Source organism: Pinus tabuliformis, chromosome X (assembly GCF_031772625.1).
Source record: "Pinus tabuliformis cultivar Carrire ecotype Pingquan chromosome X, CPIR1, whole genome shotgun sequence".
Classification (NCBI taxonomy): domain Eukaryota; kingdom Viridiplantae; phylum Streptophyta; class Pinopsida; order Pinales; family Pinaceae; genus Pinus; species Pinus tabuliformis.
The window spans coordinates 11,546,063-11,565,943 of NC_142308.1; the positions used below are offsets into that span (position 1 = coordinate 11,546,063).

The 19,881-nt window shown below is 39.1% G+C and overlaps 1 protein-coding gene across 1 annotated transcript in view; it reads left to right on the plus strand.

Moving 5' to 3' along the window:
• The window catches only part of LOC149138033 (plant cysteine oxidase 3-like), a 263,519-nt gene that overhangs the window by 188,554 nt on the left and 55,084 nt on the right, over window positions 1–19,881 (plus strand). The window lies entirely within an intron of this gene.

The window sequence follows — 19,881 nt, forward strand, 5'->3', positions numbered from 1 at the left end:
CCCAACACATTCTGGTGTATTCATCAATAAATGTCATCATATATTTATTTCCATTTGCAGAAGGAACAGGCATTGGACCACATAAATCTGAATGAATGAGTTTAAGTTTTCTATGTGCTCTGGAATGTGAATCATGAAAAAACTGTTTGCTATGCTTTCCTAGAATGCAAGCATCACATTGCTTAAGTTTCCTAGGAATTGTAGGCAAACCAGTAACACAATTTTTCTTCAACAAGCGGACGCTGTCATAGTTCAAGTGTCCAAATCTAGCATGCCATAATAAACTTGATGGAGATGTAACTTCCATCATAATGAGAATTGTATGAGAAATTTTGTACATGAGCAGAGGTACCTTGCAGCTTGAGAAGCCTTTCTTCTTCTATCCCCGTCATGACAAGTGAGTGATCTGATGCTTTTCTCACCTCAACCTTGCCATCAAACATATGAATCGAGTGTCCTTGCTGGCGGATGTGGACCAAGGACATCAAGTTTCTCCTCAGCTGTGGGAGATATAAAACATCATGCAGAAGAAAGTTTGGAAGACCAGGCAATTTGAGCCTGATTGTGCCTAGCCCTGATGGCTTGAGTTTTGATTTGTTTGCAAAGCATACTGCTCCATCAACATTGTCAGTGAATTCTTCAAAAAAGTCTCTTCTGAAAGTCATGTGGCAAGTTGCTCCTCAATCAAGCAACCAATCATTTTTCCAAGAAGCAAGTGAAGCATTAAATAAGTTTTCATTTAGTCCAATATTAAAATGTGCCACAACATAGTGAGCAGATTCAGGTGTTTTACCTTTCTCTTTGTCATTAGTTTTACCTTTAGGTTGATTTCTTTCCTGCTCAATTCTGTCCCAAGGAAACTTGCATGAGGATGCATCATGTGATCCATCTCTATTGCAACATATGCAATGCAAATCTGACTTTCCTACTTGAGATTGTCTGCCCCCCCTGCCTCTGAAATTTCTTCTTCCTCTTCCTCTTTGACCACCTCTTCCTTTGGAAGAATCTTGAGCAAGATTCTTCTCTCTATGTGCAAGACACACAACCTCTTTAGAAGAGTGAGGCGTTGTCTTCTTCCCAAAAGCTTTCTCTCTCTTAGCAAATTTATTCACAAGGGAATCAAAGGTAATTTCTTTGAGGTTTCCATTTGCTTGCAATGACTCAAGATAATTTGAGTAAGTGGGATAAAGTGACTTGACAAAAGCTATCAGAGGAATGTCCAGTTCAACATTAGTGATTTTGATATCATGCATAATAGATTTTACTTATGATGTAAGGGCAAGAGGATCATCATTTTGTAATTCAAGGCTGAACATTTTAATCATGAGTTGAACAACTTCAAGTGCAGAGTGTGAGTCATATAGTTATTTCAGTTTTTGTAAGGCTTCGAAAGCATTTGAAAATGGCGAAGTATGGCGACTCACCTCTTCATTTACAGATGCTGCAATCAAGGCATAGGCCTTGCTGTTCTTATTTTCCCAAATGGAAAATTCCTTGTCTGAGGTAGGCTGTTGTGGTTCTTTGTCACCTTCTCCAACACACACTCCTTTCGACAGCTCATTAAAAATGAGAATGTGTTTGATTTTCCACGACCATTCAGGATAATTCTCATTCCCATTGAAAACCACTCCCACAATAGATATCAATGAATGCATTTTAAAATCTGTGTATAGTAAAAAATACTTCTGCTGCCAATGTATAAACTTTGCACTTTTGGTGGTAAAAAATGCATTTCTGGTGTAAAAATTACAATTTCATATGTATAGAGTAGAGGTATTATTGGGGAAGGGTATATTTGGGAGAGGGAGTATATGGGGGAGGGAGTATATGGGGGAGGGTGTTTATGGGAAGGTGTATATGGAGGAGGGTCAACGTATATGGAGCAATTCAGTGAACCATGTATTAAAAAGGCCAACACATGTATTAAAAGGCGGTGTATTAAAAACACATCGATGTATTAAAATGGGAGTGGGAGTGGTGTATTAAAAAACACAACAGTGTATTAAAAAATGCAGCAGTTTATTAACACGGAAACAGTGGGAGGAGGAGTATTACCAGGTCAAGAATGTGGAGAAGCAGAGGCATACCACACGTGGTCTTCACTTCGCCGGAGTAAAGAACTAGCACCACAACCTCGATTTGCAGCTCATTGTTCTCAGGTATATCCCCATTCTTGTCGAAATTTATCTGTCTCGCCTTGTCTTGGACACCCACCCCAGTCGGGAGCCCCTCACCAGGAGAAAGGTATCAGGAGAAAGGTATCATATAGCCTGTGACAGAGGGAGTTCCGAGGGAGTGACTGGACCGAGGAAGACACAACAATTTGGGAGCTGACTGTATGCAGTGCGTATGCCAAGGGTGGAGGCATAATGATTTGGGAGCTGACTGTGTATGGACGAGCAACGCTATATGGCAGCATTCAAAATCGGGAAGGGAGGAGGCGTACAGTGTGGTATGCGGATTATGAACCAGGATTCTGATTGAGGCTAGCAGAATGGTATGGGAAGGGTTGCGTATTAAACCGGAGGAGTGGCTGTCGCATGATATGAGCCAATAGTGCTGTGGGAATTCGCACCATGAGCCAACAGTGGACTGTGCATTTGCTGCGTAGTGGTTGCAATGTACAATGTAAAAAAACCGGAACTATATGGACCTGGAGTAAAATAATGTAACCACTGAGATATACCAGACAACGCCTCCAGCTTCAATGCACCAGCATTCAATCCTTCACAATATTTCACGCAGAAATTTGGTACACGGGGGTTATGGATGGTAGGAAAATGTAGGACAAATTTCTGAAGGTAGAAGGGAGTTACAAGGGCAGACTGGAATGCCAAAAATGGAGCTGGCTCTGATACCATGTCAGGCCAGGAGGTAACTCCTCAAATGAGAATATGTCTATTCATTTGGGCTGTTCATAGTTATATACATGAGAGAGTGACTCTTGAGTTTCATGTCTCGACGACTCTTTATTTTCCCTTATTTATTATTTACACTATTTACAATTATTCACCCAATCCCTATGATTAGGTGTCAACAATGTGCACTGGGCATAGGGTATCACCCATGTTTTATATGAATAAATTTGTATAGAAAAATAAAATATATTCTAAATGCAATCTAATCTACATGAAACATGATATGAGAATGCTCACAAAATATGCAATGCTAGCATTCAATGCATGACCTAAGTATAGTCATATAAACAATGCAACCAACATATCATTAGATCAACATAATACCCCTTGCCCTTAGGATGAAGCATGAGATAGAACAAGAAAACATCATAATCATTCATATGGCATTGACATGCTAAATCACAAGGGTGGGAGGTGGGAAAATATGATGACCATGTATCATAAAAATGAGCTACAAATGAAGAGGGAAAAGAAGAATCAGGCCTGCACTATTTGATCCTTTCTCGTAACCTGAAAATAGAGAAATCAATGATCAATCTCAAGAATTTTCACTCAAGAGCTATCTCAGACATACAATTGTCACTGATGACCCTAGGGGTATGCTGCAAATGGCCGGAGGAGAGATATGGTTGTGGGACAAGATTTTGACACCTAGGCTGCTCGTCACAACAATCAAATTTAAGAGGGTCAACTAGTGTTGGTTTATCATGTTCAAAATTTATGTGCCTTGAATATGATCGAGGAACAACCACAGGAAGATCTAAGGAAGGCTCAAATACATTAATAATCACATCTTTCTGATTATAAGCAGTGTAAGACAAAATGAGGTCATTGTCAACATCGTCATCAGTATCATAAATCGAACCCTTACCTAAATGATGACCATTGATATCCCACTTCCCTTCTTCTATATGCAAGAAATCACGAATGTTCACCTCTAGGGAATTAATGGTATCACGCTTTTGAAGGTCTTGAGGAAGTAGATCATCAAAATAACATCCATGACAAGGGTGGGGCTTGCCTCGACTTCTCTTGCCAAAGAACATTTTTCATCATGATCCTCACTATGCTCCCTTTCAAAGCCATCTTCAAGATCACTTTCAATGTGTTCATCTCGATGCTCTAGAAAGGAGTCTTCACTTTGCTCATGGTGTTCTTCTTCATCACAACCCTACTTTATTTTATTAACAAAAGGATCAAGGTGATCAGGGTGATATGTTCTTCAACATGGTAATGGTCTTCTTCAATTTCCTCAACATAATTGAGGAGGTGCTCTTTTTGGAGAACTACGGTCAAATCTTGAAGAACAACTTCAAAATGACACATTGGTCCCCAGTACTTAAGAAATTCTTCAATGAATACCTCAATGGAAGGGTTACTTGTTGGAAAATGGCCGCTCAATGACGAATTTCCTTAAATAAAAACTCATTTCGACAATTCTAGAGTGACTTTCCAAAATTAGAAAGTCATGTCTAGCATCTCAAGTATGACTTTCGAAAAATAGTAAATCAACTTGCATAAATAGGTAATCAACTGTAGTTGATGGATAATTACTTCTTATCAGTAAACAATCCTAATAGTTCAATCTCAACTTAATCATCGATATTTTTATTATTATTATTATAAATTTTATTATCCTTTATGTTACTATGATATTATTATTAAAAGGAATTACAAGTCACCTTACCTTCATGTCTCAATCACTTAGCACCTCTCTCTCCTTGATGACTCTCATGGCTCTACGTTATTCTCTCTATCTTAATGGATATGGTACACTCTCTCTTATACTCTCATTAAAGACATGGCATATTATTCTTACACTCATTAAAGGCATGTCATAAAAGATTCCTCTTATGTTGTCTTTAATGCGCATATGTTACACTCTCTCCTTTATGTCATGTGTTCAGCTCCTTATTGGCATAAGTTACTATGGCATGCTTCATCTCGTTAATGATAAAGTTACCAAGGCGTGCGTTGCCTCTTGCCTAAATGGTATACGTTACTCGTCCTCAAGGCATGCATGTTACTCCTTTATGACAAGAATACATTGCTCGTCCTATATATGTATTCATATCATCTCTTCTCCTCATTACTCGTGCATTGTGAAAGAAGAATCTGAACTTGAGAAAGAGTTGGAGAGACTTGAAGAAGATTGTGAGAGAGAGACTTGGAGAGTAAGAGTAGAACTTGGTGAGTCAAGGATCAATTCAGTATTTCAGTGTTGATTCAGTTGAAGGAAAGGTTGATTTAGTGTTTGCATCTGTTGCTTCTACCAATGATCCTTATGCCGTAGTTTGTTCAGACTTGGGTGTACTTACTCATTCTCTTGATCTCTCATTGTACTTTGTATCTCTATTGAACAATTGATATCTAATAGGAGACGAATCTGGTTGGGTTTTTCCCTTGTGCGTTTTGCCCTGGTCATTTGACCTAAATTCTCTGTGTCTCTTTTTTTTCTTGGCTGTCTTATATTGTGCATTTGGTTTGTTCTATGTACAATTGCTTAACTAATATTGCAGCATAAAGAAGTTTTGGAATAAGTGATTTTTACAATATAGAACATCGTAGTTTCAACAATGCTTTTAGGTCTACAAGAATGCCTAGGCTAGTTTCTTTGATTATCCCCAAAGGAATTGATGAAGAACCTCATCAGAGCATCCTCATGAACCATGTTCATCTTTGAAGTATGCTTGATAAATTTGACAACATGATCCACAACTGAAGAAGGATCACCATCGTATTTAGGACATTTGTCATTGAAATAACATCCCATTGATTTGGATATCTTGGAATTTCCTTGATATCCTAACATGCCTTGAGTATTGCATGATAATCAAATGGGAGTCACCAAGGCGAATTGAAAATGCCTTGAAAGATGCTTGCTTCACCCCGTTGGAAATACTGAGAGGGGGGTGAATCAATATTTAAACAATTACTAGTTAATTTTTAATCTTCAAAGCATTAAATTCACACTAGCATTAGATCAAACATAAATCAGTTTCAGATCACATGAACAATTAAAAACACCATTCAACAATGCATGACATCAAGATCATACACACGAGATTTTTGGGTGGAAACCCTTTTGGGAGAAAAACCACTAAACATTTCTTAATATAGGCCTTTAAAGATTACATCAATAGGAAGCTCCAACTTCCATTATTTTCCAGCTACAACTAAAAGGAGTCTCCAATCCCCTAATTTATTAGCTCCAACTGAAAGGACGCTCCAACACCCTGGTTTACCAACTCCAATTGGAAGCATGCTCCAACACCCTGGTTTATCAACTCCAACTGGAAGGATGCTCCAATGCCCTGGTTTACCAACACCAACTAGAAGGATGCTCCAACGCCTTGGTTTTATCAACTCCGACTAAAAGGATGCTCCAACACCCTGCACAGGCTCCAACTTGTCTTAGCACCACCCTGCCACCCTGAAGTGTTCTTAGGCTCCAACCTAAAGGAGACTCTAATCTCTGCGTTGCACCACCCTGTCACCCTGCTCAACAAACTACTACTTGTCCTGAAGGCTCCGACCTTCAATTCACCATAGTGGACCACGATTTCATCTCATTTTCAAATAGGATCCACCTATGCTCAAAATCAACAACACATCAAAAACAATCTGTTGACTCTGTCAATCTGCCACACTGGCACATGGTCATCAACAACAATACCAACTCTCTCTACTGCTCAATATGTATATCCAATGGAAAACCCTAACACATAGAGATGGATCCACAACAAGTCTTTGATGTGAAATCACTATATTGCAAAGTCACTGCTTTGATCAGATGTCACTAAACTGCCTCTGCTTCTGTCCAATAGTTAATTCTTGTTATCACAAGACTTGTCACAATACTGTTGCCAATGCCAATGCTAATGATATCACTGCTAACTCTTGCAAACTTGCATAATCCAATGTGCCACAAGTCTGCCCTGTGCCCAACCTCAAGCTGTGTCAATTTTTGCCTTAGGAAACACAAAACCATAAAAGCCAAGCCAATTCCTTCCCTACAATCTAAGCTTCAGCTCAAGAATTTTCCTAATGGCATCAACATATATGAAAACCCTAGGAGCTGCTTCAAAAACAACAATCAACCTTTTCTGACAATGATGACATCTGTAGTAAAACGAGGTGTTAAACCTGGTACATGTATCTACATTGTCAATTTAGATCAATGGTCAACATCATTCAAAGGATCCTCATACACACAAATTTGGTTGAAGGCACAACAATCCTTAGCCTTGCCCAACACAATCTTATGTCTTTGTCAAACCCTAGCAGTAAATCAATTAAATTGATAAACCCTGGTACCGACATACATGCATACATCAGATAATCTTTGGCATCTATGAACCCATCTGTAAATTACAAGCTTAGCCAATAGAATGCTCATAACAAGACATGGCAATACATAAGGGCTACAACATAATACAAAACTCTGTCCTGTTAGCTATTCATGGCATAACCTAACTCGATGAAACAATACTAGCACCAGTAATGACTTCTCAAGGGCACAACAACACTATCTATCATTTGCTTAGCTGTTAAATTTAGTTAACAATGGTATGTTCTATGCTTAGCACAATTACTTCAATGTTCCTTAGGCAGTCCAATAGCAATTTCCAATTTAGATTTCCAGTAGCAATCACATTAATCATTAATCACATTAACAGTAAAAGTAGATAGAACATAAAATAATATGCAGAAGACAAGCCAAGACAAGAGGACACCAGGGAAAAACCCCAAGATGGGGAAAACCCTTTGATCGATTCTTCTTATTATTATATCAAAATGTTCAGCAGAGAGAGAGAGTACAAACGTCAAATTGACTTGCCCAATTCAAAGTCAAAACAACCTTGTCAATTTCTGCAGTCAACTGCAGTCAAACTTTAGCCCTAACTAGAAAGTCAATACTGGTCAAAGCAACAATAGAATGTCCTCAAAACAACTCAGTCTTCCCCAGTCAAACTCGGCCTGATCAAGAGGTCAAAGTCAGCCCAAAACAGTGACAAAGTCAACAGTCAAACTCGGTCAAACTGCTGTCCTGAAATCTATGGTCAACCTGCAATTTGGTCTGCAGTCAAAGTGCTAAGAAAACCTCGATTTCTGTGCCAAAAGCTGTGGCCTGTTGAGACAGAAATATCCCCAAAATATCAAAGTCAAATGATGCCTAGAAGGTGTTGGTCAACGCTGGTCAAACTACAGTCAACTTTGTAATTTCGACCCTGTAATTCAGCTTTTGAAATTTGTCCTTCTTGATCCACACATGTCAGAGAGAAGATTGCCCAATGTAGTAAAAACCAATGCGAGAAGGAGAGAGAATGTGAGTGAAGAAGATGCTAAATGAGGTGAAAGGTCACTTGTATTTGTACAAGTCGTTGAGGGTGAAGTGACACATCCATTGGGCTTTCTGAGCCTACATGATGATGTGGCCGACCTTGACAATTTGCACATGTGTGGGCATAAATTCAAAATCACGCTTCTGCTTTTCCAAATGAGATGATATCAATTTTGGTCCTCTCGAAAAGAGGAATTTAATGCAATCATCATCTCCACCAAATGAGCTTTCCTAAGGTGGAATTTGGCCCTGGTTGTCAAATTTAACATTAACCTTATAGAAGCAGCATATACGAGTGTCAGCAAGCAAACCTTGGCAATACAAAGATGGGTTCAGTGGCAATAAGTCAATTTATTGATGAATGGTTTGCAATAGTGCCCTAGGGATGCTTCATCATGAGTAATCAACTCTGCTATAAAATGATCATACTGCTGTCTTTGTTCATAGAAGGTTACTGCTATAGTTTTAACCCTTCAGCTTGTGAACAACACCAACCCTTAAATTTTAATTCAAAGATGCTTTACACAGTGCTTAACATTCCCTCTTTTTGCTGCCAACCTTGGCTCTAGATCAGCCCTTTAAACAATCCTTAAACAACTTCAAATACTTGGGCTTAATGTGGCCTCACTGTAAAACTTAGAGCAGACTCCAACCACATCTTAACAAACCAAAAATCATCAAACTATACTTTAAGAACTGACCTCAGAATTAACGTATGCAGGCTTGTAATGCTTCTCTAGGTACACCTCCAACAATGGTCAAACGAGTCGTGAAAGTGTCATAAGAGGGCTGAAATTATGTCACAGGTAGGCTTGGTTCCTGACTCGACAATTTGTCTTAGGCAGACTAATAGATAGCCCGTGTAACGACCTTAAGGATGGAGATAGAATCCCATAGGTTAGATGAGATTGGCCACAAATATTGTCTTGAACTTGTCTTCAATCAGTGAAATATACCTTTGAAAAGGGGGTCGGGATTTGTGAAAATTCCTAGATCTAACAATCTCAGGAATCCTACTGCAACCAACTAAATCTACTTCACCTAGATTGTAAATTACGTTACAAGCTTATTTCAGATTTCTTCATGAAACATTGAAGTAAATTACTGAAGCAGCCTACACCAATTTAAATATGATTCTGAAACATAGAAATTGAGCAAGGAAAATAGAAACACATAGGACACAATTATTTTTGGACAATAGTCCCCGGAAAAACCCAATGTGGGAAAACCGATGCAGCAGCTCTGAGGGTTTATTATTATTAAGCAATAGCAAATTCTGAATACATCATTGAATACCTCACAAGGTTATTTAGTTATGAAGAGAAATATTGGCAGAAGCTTTGTGAGTTTACCTCACACAATCACTGAGAAAAAGTCTCGGCTGTTCCCGCTGCTAGATGAGGTACCCTAGCAGGCTCTGCGTTGCCTCTACATTGTCCCAGCGTCAACCCTCTGAGGCACAGCGTCACCCAACTGGGGAATCGATTAGTAGCCTAGAGTCACTGCTCTCAGCCTCCTGGTCTGACACCCCGACTTTCGGTCGCTGAAACTAACCCTCTGCTTTGACTTTCAACTTTCTCTCTCTCCCTCTGCATTGCTTCTGCGTGGCCCTTCTGGCCCTCCGTCAGCCTCTGTGTGAAGGCTACTGGATCACTCACTGCCTCTCTCTGATGACGACTCTGGCTTAGAATATCACTTTCTCTTCGGAAGCTATCCCTGCCCTTCAACTACAAGAGATCTCCTCAATCGATTTTTCCTCCCGAGAACTTCTCACTCCAGAAAATCGATTTTCTCAATCTCTTTGTGTGTTTTCCAAATGACCCTTAAACCCCTTCTTATATCTTCATGTTGGACAACCAACGACCTAGATTAAATCATAATCAAAGGCTCAGATCGTTTTGGCTTGATCCGTGTCTTTTTCTAGAAGTTTCACCCCTGATTAGATTAATATGCATTAATATTTTAAATTTCCTAAGTTTAGACTTAGGAACCCCATTAAAAATATTAATTATTTTAATAAAATCACTTCTGGATGGAATTTCCCAAAACGTTTTCTGGGTTCTTTGGAATACATGTGCCCAAGCCTCCCTGCAAAATTTGAGGCTTAGAGCACATTCGATGCTACCCCAAATCAATAGGATTGTCGTAAAAAATACTGCCACAGAGGTCCAAAATTAGGCCTTAGTGAAGGTGCTTTAGATAGCTCAGATTAGGGCTCAGGTAGCAATGAATTTAATGCCACGAATATGCCTTAGAAATGTCAACAAAAAAAGGTTATTCGAGCTGCTAACAAACTTGCAAATATGCTTCTCAAAATTCAGTGTGACTTCACTTCCTCAGGGCCGAATTGAGGGTTATATGCCTTTGCTTTAATGTTTAGTAGATTCGACTTAAAACCATAATAAGGAGCCTCAAAACTACTAGTTTTCTTCATAAGTGGATGCTTGCAAGAGTCTCAAAGGAGGGCTAAGAAGACTATCCAGTATGTTGCCACAGGGGTCCACAAATTAGCCATTAGATTCCCGAAATGCCTTAGACGTCCTTCCAAAACTTCCTCAGAAGAACAATGAAAAACCACTGAAATTTCATCTGTTTAGGACCGAAATAAAGGTTCAAAACTTGCGCCAGATGTAGCTTCAGATGGGTGCGAATGGACTCAAAGAATCCACCTAGATCAGTCTCAGGAAGAGGGCCGAATGGCCTCAGAGATGCTCAAAACCCCAACGAAAACCATAATCTGAAAGGCAAAATTATTAAGCTTAAAACCATTAAGAACTTCGACCTTTTGCTTCATATTTGCTTGACTACTCAAGGCCGTAGACCACTTCAGAGATGTATCAATTTGTTCTTGCAAGATGGATTGAATGAGGGCCATACGAGTTGTATTTATACTTGTTGAAGATGTTTCTAGAGGGGGCCAACTGACTTGACAAAGGAGGGAGCCGACCATAATTTAAAATTTCAAATTTGGAGCCAAAAATAATCCTTCTTGGAGGCCGACTTGACTTGGAGGTTGAATTTAACTTAGGAGACCCAAAATAATTTCAATTAAATTGATCTTGACCATTTAGTATGCAAAATGATTAGGATAGGTCCATCGATGATTTTTTAATTAAATTTAAAACAAGGATGCCACAATCAAACCAATCTAAATGTTGCATGCCACATCATCTTTGGGGCATCTTGACCACAAGAAGGGGATCCAACTTTGATCTAGCATATCTCCTCAACCACGAGGAGTTATGGGGCGTGCCACATATTGTTGGAATCACCATGACGAGAAGAATCAAATGCTGATGGTCTTGCCTGCAAAATTGTTGATTCTCATAACAAAATTCCTCATCAAATGCGAGGCATCATGGCTTCTTAGGGCTTCTTGTCATTTGGAGTTTCCAATCAATGAAAACTGGACGAATATTAAGAGCGTTCAAAGACAGACGTTGGCATCAATGATAACACCATTCAACACACCCTACAAGCATTGAAGCTTTGAAGCTCAATGAAAAACTGGGGCTTCGTTCTTCCAATGGAGTTGCCAAAAGAGGATCTATCTTATTGTTAGAGATTTTTCCCCTACAAAGAAATGAAGCTTAATCTTCAGATTATAGGGAGATAGACTTACTTCCTCCTTAACAATGATGCCTAAAATGTCGCTGCAAAATCTAGTAGGCCTTGCAGAGGGGGACCCTACAATGAAAGCACTAAACCAAGTGACAACAATAAGGTAGTAGCCCACTGTCACCACAACTACTACCCCTTGCTTTTTATGGATTTTCACCAATGGGAGGAGTCCTGATATATAGGTCACTTAAGAAATGTTTTGTGCTTAAAGGTATAAGGTGACTAAAAGGCTTTTAAGGGTGGAGTCAACTTTAGGATGAGGCTCAAATGATGAAGAAGAGGCAATACTATTCCCTTAGATAAGCCAGACTAGGGCACGATAGATCTAGGGTTTTGAGTAATAACGTGGAAAAAGGAATGTCCCAAGGTCAACGTGTAAAGAAAAGGTTTGCAACAATGAGTATTAGCACAACAAAGGCACATGAAACCTTCAACAAGCTCTCAAGTTGAAACTTAACCAAACTAGGGTTTTATCCTTGGGAAAACAACTAGGGCAAGATAAATTATGGATGGAAATGGACAGTGGCCACAAAGAGGAGTGATTTTGAGGCAACCAATTCCACCCTCCTTGTTGAATCCCTTCAAGTCCAAAAGTTTTCCTTCCAAGCAAATTTTCACTAAGCCCTAATTAGGTCGCTTAGTCTTAAGAGGGTCGAATTAGAGAAAAGAGAGAGAAATTCAATTTGTGGATAATGTTGATTTGGTCACCAACAAGACATGGCTAATGCCTAGTCCTAGGGTTGATGAATTCTGTGGATTCTTAAGAAGGGCTAAAACTTGCGAAGGAGTAAGGATCTCTTGATGCCCTAGAACAAAACCCTAATTATTACCTTTATGAAGATCAAACTTCACTTTGGAGAACAAATGTAAGATTCACCAAGGGGATTGTCATTCACATATCTTACAATGGGTAATGCATGAAATAATGAGAGCTAGCTTCCATTCAATTGATATTCAATAAATTAGGGCATAATAGAAAACCCCTAGATCATTGATTTATTCCATATATTAGATATAAAATCAGAAATTTTCAACAATAAAGCACTTACAAGACAATATGCATGTATAATCCAATCACTGGTCCAAGTCAACTTCTCTAAAGACAAGAATATAGCTCCAATACAAAAAATGCTCCATAGATCACATCTCTCCAAAGGGAGAAGAAGGCCATAATTCTCCATGAGAGGCCGAATTGTCATAAGTGGTGATGATCAATAACAATGATCCTCTCCTCTATTTGTATGAGGAGGATGAGTTCTAATTATTAGCCTACGATCCCCTAGTTACAAGTAAAATCACAAAAATGCATTGGGTTAAGCCAACCCACCATCTTTTGACATAAATGCTAAGAAAAGCCCACATGTGTGAGCCATGAGGCTTCTAAAGTTGAAGTCATCCATGAAAGAGGCTCCAAATGCCATGCCTTGGTGCTACAAGGTGCTAAGTGTGATGTAGTAGTATCTAAAAATCATTAGGGTTGGCTCTAAAATTTCCATCAATGGCTCTAAGTAGTCTCCAAAATCAAGCTAGGGCAACACAAAGTGGTCTCCATGGGTCTCCAACTAGTTATAGTGTCCATCTCTGCTCCAACATTGAGGGATTTTTATGTGCTACTAGCCCTCCCAAGTCTCTAAAGGTGAGGTTGTCCTCATCTGGGCCCTAAATCAACTGCCATCCCTCATATGGTGCTAAGGCCGGCTTGGTGGCTTGCTGGGTCCAGGTGTATCATGATTCATCCTAATGAATCATCAAATGTAGTGCAAAGGGGCAAATCGTCTTGGGTGCAGGAGGTGCTCGAGGTCATATGTGATGTGCTACTATTGGTTGGATGCCCAAGGCTCTCAACACCTAACTTGTGAGTGCCAAAATACTACTCTAATGGCTTAGGTACTTGTGGGTAAGGTGCCTAGGACATGGGCTGCTGAACCACCTGGCAATCACAACATAATGTTTAGTGAAAGCAACCAGTCATCAGGGACAATAATCATTATTACATCTAAGTGCTTAGTGAACCAAGTTTGAATGTAATGAGCTATTTAACACTTCAAATAAGGATTCCCTTCCAAAATCAAGGACCTTGAGCTTGCAATCATGTTTCCTGCCCACATAGGAGTGGTTAAAGGACAACCCTTTTAGGTGTTTCTATCCCCTAAGGGGAAGTAACATTTCCTCAGTCCACCCTTCAAGTGGTAGGTGTTAGTGAATAATAATGATGGTGCGGAGGGGAGAAGACTTCAAGGCCAAGCGCCATGGTCAAAGGGACTAGCGTGGTAGGAATCCACATCCTGAGTGTATAGATGTGAGGAGGGAGCAATCGTGTATGCATGAGCCACCAATTCGGCCTTTGTTTTTACACACCTATTGTGTGCCTTTTATTTTTGCTTGATTTTTCTTTGTATTACTGTTCATAGCTCAAAGGGTTAGAACTTGCTTTGAATGATATTGCAATTGTATTACCCCTTAAGCATGAGTCATTTCATTTCTCATTGGGGTTGGGACATGCAAGGTTACATTTTTATGATGTAATGGAGCAACATGTGCTTAGGAACTAAGTGATGGCCATAATGAGTGAGGTAGAGCTCATGCTAGGCTTTTGCCCACGTGCTAATTTGTATGTTCTGGCCATTTTTTGCATTTTGATCTTCTTTCTTTTTATTTTATTTTTTGGCCATGATATGCTCTTTTATTTTACTTATAGCTGCATCAACCTCCTAGGGCAAAGTTTCTGGCATTACCCAGGTATGTGGATGTATGGGTGCCAAATCCTAGTGAACCAATGGTCAGTGGAACCTGAAGAATGGATGTGAGATAAGGGCTTGTAATGTATGATGGAAAGTGGTAAGTATGGAATAAGGATAGATAGAACTAGGCTACCTCAATCAAGGTTTCCTGAGTAGTGCCCCTCCTTTACCCATTGGGCCATTAGGGGAGGTTCCACTAGATTAAGATCGAAGATTAACCATCCATTTAAGGTGAGGGAACAAGATCACAGTGAAAACCACTGCTTCCATGTCATCCCATAATCCATATCAAATGCGCAAATACAAACAAGCATAAGCACCCGTTTGCAAAATGAATAAAGTGCCTTTTAATCGGAAGCCCACCTTTGTCCATTTGCTTTTGCAGATGGGTGAGAAGTATATGGCTAATGCAGGTGGCTGAGATATAATGGCATGTCATCAACTAGTGGTCGCTGTCAAGGGATGCATGGCTGGCTGACTGGATGTGAAGAATGGGAGAAAAGTATTGTCCTATAGGGTTAACCATTTTGGGGGGTAACATTTGACTCCAACTCATAGACATAAGCTCGCTATAGAGTGCATGAGCGATATGCTCGAATGGGTATTTCATGAGAACTTCAACAATCCGTGGGCTCGAAGACCTGTGACCTGCACATTGTAATAAACTTGTTTGCTAGCATGTGTAGTAGACATAGGGTATCGCCCATGTTTTATATGAAAGTATAAATTCATACAGAAGAATAAAATCTATTCTAAATGCAATCTTATCTACATGAAACATGATATGAATGATTTTAGAATGTTCACACAATATGCAATGCAACTACATTGATATGCAATGCTAGCATTCAATGCATGACCTAAGTATAGTCATATAAACAATGCAACTGACATATCATTCGATCAACATAATACCCCTTGCCCTTATGATGAAGCATGAGATAGAACAAGAAAGCATCACAATCATTCATATCACATTCACATGTTAAATCACAAGGGTGGGAGGTGGGAAAATAAAATGACCATGTATCATAAAAATGAGCTACAAATGAAGAGGGAAAAGAGGAATCGGGCTTGCACCATTTGATCCTTTCTCGCAGCCTTAAAATAGAGAAATCAATGATCAAGCTCAAGAATTTTCGCTCAAGAGCTATCTCAGGCATACAATTGTCACTAATGACCCTAGGGGCATGTTGCGAATGGCAGGAGGAGAGAGATGGTTGTGGGACAAGATTTCGACACCTAGTCTGCTTGTCACAACAATCAAATTCAAGAGGGTCAACCAATGTTGGTTTATCATGTTCAAAATTTATGCACCTTGAATATGTTTGGGGAACAACCACAAGAAGATCCAAGGATGGCTGAAATACATTAATAATCACGTCTTCCTGATTATAAGCAGAGTAAGGCAAGACAAGGTCATTTTCAATATCGTCATTAGTGTCATAAATTAGATCCTTACCAAAATGATGGCCATTGATATCCCACTCCCCTTCTTCTATATGCAAGAAATCATGAATTTTCACCTCTAGGGAATTAATGGGATCACCCTTTTCAAGGTCTTGAGGAAGTAGATCATCACAAATAACATCTGTGAAAATGGTGGGGTTGGCCTCAACTTGTCTCGCCAAAGAAGAATCTTCATCATGATCCTCACTATTCTCCCTTTCGAAACCATCTTCAAGATCACTTTCAATATGTTCACCTCGATGATCCAAAAATGACTCTTCACTTTGCTCATGGTATTCTTCTTCATCACAACCTTGCTTTTTTTGATTAACAGAAGGATCAAGGTGATCAGGAGTGACATGTTCTTTGGGATGACAATGGGCTTCTTCAACTTCTTCGACATAATTTAGGAGGTGCTCTTTTTGGAGAGCTATGGCCAAATCTTGAAGAACAACTTCAAAATGACGCATCGGTCCCCAATACTTAAGGAATACTTGGATAAGCACTTTGGCCGAATTATGTCCCAAAATGACCTTTTGTGATGAACACTTTATAGAGGCGAGGGACATACTCGTTATCCAACTCTCATACACCTATCCTCATTGGGTGCACTCTATTTATATCGCTTTAGGCCAATTTTGAGTGAGGCTTACATAGACTTGGAGTTGAGATGGGCCAGTTGACTATACGGAAAGAGAGGATTTTCGCGCTGTTCCATCTTCATGAAGTTGAGACAAAGGAGCACTTCATATTTTGTTGCCCCATCTACTATGGGATTTGTCAATAGAGGAAATTTCAGCCTAAAAGTGGCATCCTAAGGAAAAATAATAAAATAATAGTTAAAATAATAAAATAAGAATTTTGAATTTTGGAGGGAAAAGAAGAAAATTACTTTTTTTAATTGTATTTTTGGCTTATCTCCTTATAGGTTTACTCAAATTTCAAGTGTAGACACTCGTTGGATGCGGAATTAAATTCCACATCTAACAAGTACTCATTATGCATACTTTTGAGAAGACCCACATTGATAAAAATTGAAGATACATTTTTTTAATGTATCTTCATTTTTTATCAATGTGGGTCTTCTCAAATATATGCATAATGGGTACTCGTTGGATGTGGATTTTAATTCTGCATCCAAGAACACGTTTTTTTTTTAATGTATCTTCAATTTTTATCAATGTGGGTCTTCTCAAAAGTACGCATAATGGGTACTCGTTGGATGTGAAATTTAATTCTGCATCCAACAAGTGTTTACACTTGAAATTTGAGTAAACTTGTAAGGAGATAAGCCAAAAATACAATTAAAAAAGTAGTTTTTCTTCTTCTCCCTCCAAAATATTTACATGTACCTCTTTTTAAATTTATAGAATTTTGATTGGTTTACATATTATGGCATGGTAATTACATGAAAATTTCATGGTCACTTTTACGCTGCAATTTCCTCTAATGGGGAGATTCGATTGTTTGTTTACGAGGATCCAAACCTTGTCCATTTTCTTTTTGTACTTATACCAGAAATATCTAGCCCTTTACATGTAGGAGGCCCTCAAATTTTGTGCCCTTATTCTCCATCCTCTTCTTAAATTTGGATCACACTTAAGATATTATTTCCTTCTTTAAATTGGTGCTTCCATCAACTAGGAGCACCAAGCAACAAATTGATAATAGTATTACTTTTGAATCTAGATTGGTGCAAACACAAGGGACCATTCCCACTCCTAGAGATATCAGATATATTTCCAAGTTAGATCTCATACCAGTAGATAAACGAGATCACCTAGACATCAACAATGGGATACTTCTAAATAGCAACATAGTAGAAGGTCTAGGTCCTACCCAGATCTCCCTCGGGGCATTATTATATCTTGAGTTGTCTTCATTTGACTTTGAATGTTAGGAGAGAGATAGATCCAGGGTTACATGATTGAGCTCTTGGATCCTTTCTCTTTGTACATCTCCCTCGCTTTTCAACCGTTCACACTTGGAGTCGGGGGTTTTCCATGTTTTAGCATAGACCTCATGATTCACTTCTTGTTCTTTATATATGAGACATTTTGGTACTCTTGATTTGTATCGACATCATTTTACTCAACAATGCCATTGACCTACCTCTTTATTGGAGGCCTATTAGGCTTTAGTTGAGAGAGTACAAACCCCTCTTTTGACACATTATTAGATGCAAATGGATTGCTCCCTAACACATCATCCTTGTAGAGTTTGGTGCTTCCACTTCTAGGTTGAGACTTTTTTCCGCCTAGTTTCACTTTTGCACCACATTTAGAGTTTCGTTGATACAATGACGAGTTGATATTGGTATCCATACGTTGCTTATTGCTCATCAAAATCCATTTCCTTATCTCACCCTCATGGTCGCACCAAGTGTTGGTTTGCTAGGGCGTCAACCTCCTAGAGTTCATTGGTATTTTGAAGGATTGGGTTCTTCCTTTTAGAATACTCCATGGATGCACTTGACCACTTTCTACCTACTAGATAGGAGTTGAGAAGGATCCTTTGGGATGACATACAAAAAAATTGTTTAGGTCACTTGGATAAACCCTTAGAGCAGTTTATGTTCGAAAATGGCCTTCTATGCTAAACACTTTATAGAGGTGAGAAGCGGTCTCATTATCAAACCCCCATACACCTCTTGTTATTGGGCACACTCTATTCGTCCTCCTAGGCATACTCTCTTTATATCCCCTTAGGCTGCTTTTGAGTGTGCTCACAAACTTCAAGTTGAGATGGACCACTTGACTGTATGGGTAGAGAGGATTTTCCAGTTGTGTCATCTTCGTGAGGTTGAGAAGAGGAGCACTTCATATTCTGGTGCCACATCTATTCAAATTTGTGGGAGATTCCATTGTTTGTTTAGGGGTATCCAAACACTATCTAGTTTCTTTCGGTACTAAGAGCAAAGATGTCTATCCCTTTACATGTAGGAGGCCCTCAGACTTCGTGCCTACATTTTTGAGCCTCCTCCTAGACCATATTCCACTTAGCAAGTTACTTTCTTCTTCCAATGCTTCTATTAGCTAGGTGTTGAAATTCTATAGCATGTGCATTAGAATACAATTCTCTGATTTGATAATTACTTCCTAATGATTTTCAAACTGTATTTCTCATGCCACTAATATCATTCAATAGTTACACAAAAAATCTCAACTGTAAATGCAATGGAAACAATAAAGATCATAGAAAGACAATAATGCACAGTAGACAATATTTTTACCTTGGGAAACCCAACCCTGGGAGAAAACCCAACAACCTTTTCTCGAGGAGAATTGTCTTTTGAACAAGGTTTACGAATCAAAAATTTGTGTAGAAATCTATGCCAATATTACAAGTCAAAATACCGGTCAAACCTGGTCAAGCAGCTGCTAAATCAATCAAAATTCAACTTGGTCAACGTTGGTCAAACTTCAGATTGCGGTCAAATTTGCATGTGTGGCCTGTGGTCAACCTGCATGTGTGGCCCAATGATCAATGATCTATGGTCAAATTTGGTCAAACCTCTTATGGTCAAACTTAGTCAACTATCATCAGCACAGGTCAAAACCCTCATATGTGCGACTGTGTGGACTGGTCAAACTCAGTCAACTCCTGACACGTGTGGCCTCTAAGAGAGAGAAAATGATAGATAACATATTTCTCCTTAGCTGAACTTCTCCTCGACTAGAAAAGATGTAATGAACTTCTTATGTTGATGATTTGTTTCCTCACAAGCTTGTCTATTTATATAGAGCTCTAATGTTGAGTGGAGACCCATAAAGAGGCACCTCATCACAAGAAACCCCTTCACTTATGG